This window comes from Carcharhinus amblyrhynchos, chromosome 28 (genome assembly GCF_965287045.1).
Source record: "Carcharhinus amblyrhynchos chromosome 28, sCarAmb.v2.hapA, whole genome shotgun sequence".
NCBI lineage: Eukaryota > Metazoa > Chordata > Chondrichthyes > Carcharhiniformes > Carcharhinidae > Carcharhinus > Carcharhinus amblyrhynchos.
Window position 1 is genome coordinate 9,388,182 of NC_137351.1, and position 3,068 is coordinate 9,391,249.

Genomic DNA, 3,068 nt, shown 5'->3' on the forward strand with positions numbered 1-3,068 from the left:
CTTGTCTGTGTGTTTGTCAGTGTGTCTCTGTGTATGAATACACGAATGGCGAGGCTAGAATATTAAAAGACTGGATAATCTACAGCAGTAACTGCCTTCAAGTTCCAATGGTGACACCTACTGTTCACTCTATCATCATGCTGCTCAAAATGACCAGGCTTATGGGGGTTTGGGAGGGAAATTAAAGAGATACCGGATTAGTATGAAGTGATAATGGTTAAAAGCCAAAAAATGAGGTTGAGATGGAGGCTAGCCACTGAATAACAAAATGGATAAAAGCAAATTACTGCAGAATCTGAAACCAAAAGAGAAAATGCTGGAAAATCGCAGCAGGCCTGGCAGCATCTGTAAGGAGAGAAAAGAGCTGATGTTTCGAGTCCTTTGACAAATGTTGCCAGACGTGCCGAGATCTTTTAGCATTTTCTCTTTTGGAATAACAGAATGCGTTTGAAGGGCTGAATGGTCTACAGTTGTCTCAGTGTGAAGTGAGTGAGCGTACCTTAAATAATGGGTGGCTTTTTATTAATTAAGGCTCTCAGCCTTTCTACCTAGCAAAAAGGAATATGGTTGTGGCAATTATCTCAGTCGCGGGGCATCACAGCAGGGGTTCCTCAGGGTAGTGTTCGAGGCCCAACCAGCTTCAGCTGCTTCTGCGATGATCTTCCATCATAAGATCAGAAGCGGAAATGCTTGCCAATGATTGTGCAATGTCCAGCACCGTTCTCAACTCCTCAGGTACTGAAGCAGTCCGTATCCAAATACAGGAAGACCTGAACGATATTCATACTTGGGCTGACAGGTAGTAAGTAACACTCATTAAGGGTGATCCTTTATTTTTGAGCAGCGGCCCCATAATTCTAGATTCTCCACAAGAAGAAACATCCTCTCCACATCCAACCTGTCAGCACTTCTCAGGATCCTATATGATTCAATCAAGCTGCCTTTTTCTCTTCTAAACTCCATATATTCATAGAATCCCTTCAGTCCAGAAGGAGGCCATTTGGCCATCGAGTCTGCACTGACAATAATCCTAACCTAAGCCCTATACCCATAACCTCACATATTTACCCCATTAATCCCTCTTGCCTACACATCCTGGGACACTAAGGGGCAATTTATCATTGCCAATGTACCTAACCTGCATACCTTTGGTCTCCAGTGCCTACAGTCCTGTCCAGCCTTTCCACACAAGACAACACATCCATTCCTGGTATTAGTCTCTGAACATTTACATTTACATCCTTCCTTAAATAAGGAGACCAGTACTAATACCACAGTACTCCAGATGTGTTCTCACCAGTGCTTTGTACAACGGAAACAAAACCTCCCTGCTTTTGTATTCAATTTCCCTCACGCTAAGCAATAACATTCAATTAGCTTTCCTAATTATTATCTTTGTTCAAAAAAGGGTGCAACAGTGGTCAGCACTGCTGCTTCAGAGGGCTAGGGACTTGGGTTCAATTCCAGCCTTGGGTCACTGTCTCTGCACAGTTTGCACATTCTCCCATGTCTGCATGGGTTTTTTCCAGGTGCTCCAGTTTTCCTCCCACTGTCCAAAGTTGCGCAGGTTAGCTGGATTAGCCATGCTAAGTTGTCCCTTAGTGTTCAAAGGTATGTGGTTAGGGAGATTAGTGGGGTAAATGTGCAGGGTTTTGGGGGTAGGGCATGTATGGACATGTCGGAGAGTCAGTACAGACTTGATGGGCTGAATGGCCTCATTCCACACTGCGGGGATTCTATGATTCTACTCTATGATGAACCCAGCAACTATAGACCAATTTGTTTAACCTCGGCAGTGGAGAAACCTTAGGAAACAATAATTCAGGACAAAAGTTGGATAAGTCTGAACTCATTAAGGAAAGCCAGCGTGGATCTGTTAATGGTCAATTGTGATGAACTAATTTGATTTGAGTTTTTTTGTTGAGTTATCAGAAAAAGTTGATGCGGGTAATGCGATTGATGTGATGTGCACGAACTTGCTAAAGGTGCTTGATGAAGTTTAATATAAGAGCTTGTGTAATAAAAGGAAAAATGGAAGCATGGGTCCAAAGATGGCTGAGCAATGGGAAACAAAGCAGTGGTGAATGGTTGTTTTTCTGACAAAGTATGCAAGTGGGGTTCTTAGTTTTGGAAGGAATGTGACAGCTTTAGAAACAGTGCAGAAAAACATGTACAAGAGTGGTTCCAGCAACGAAGGTCTTTGATTACCTGGATGGATTGGGGAAGCTGGGGCTGCTGTTCTTCAAGAAGAGAAGATTGACGGGAGATTTGACGGACATGTTCAAAATCATGAGGGGTCTGGTCTGAGAAACTGTAGTCTGTCACAAATTCATTGGATAGGCAGCCACTGAAAAAACAAAATGCATAGCATGCTGACACTTTGGTTAGCACTGCTGCCTCACAGCTCCAGGGACCTGGGTTCTTTTCCAGTCTTGCGTGAGTGTCTGTGTGGAGTTTGCACATTCTACCCATGTCTGCCAGGGATTCCTCCTGCTTCCTCCAAAACTCCAAATATGTGCAGGTTAAGGGGATTGGCCATGCTAAATTGCCCCTTTGTTTCAGGGGGATTAGCAGGGTAAATACGTGGAGTTATGGGAATAAGGCCTGAGTGGGATTGTTGTTGGTGCAGTCTTGATGTGCCAAATAGCCTATTTCTGCACTATAGGATTCTTGAAATTGAAAACAGAAGCAGGGAGGTTTTGCTTCAGTTGAAAGAACACACCTGGAGTACGTGATATTGGGGACTGGGTCTAACAAATTTACTCTTGGAGAGAGCTAGCATCATGATAATGGGCCAAATAGCCTCCTCCTGTGTTACGTCATTTTACTTGAGGTAATTTATATAACATTCAGGACTTTGGGTCAAGTGCTGGCAGATGGGATTAGGTGGGAGTTCAGGTATTTCTAATGTGTTGGTGCAGACTCAATGAGCTGAAGGGCCTCTTCTGCACTGTATGATTGTCTGGTTTTATGATACTTGGGTGACATGGTGACACAATGGTTAGCACTGTTGCCTAACAGGACACAGGTTCAATTCCTGTGTGGAGTCTGCACATTCTCCCTGTGTC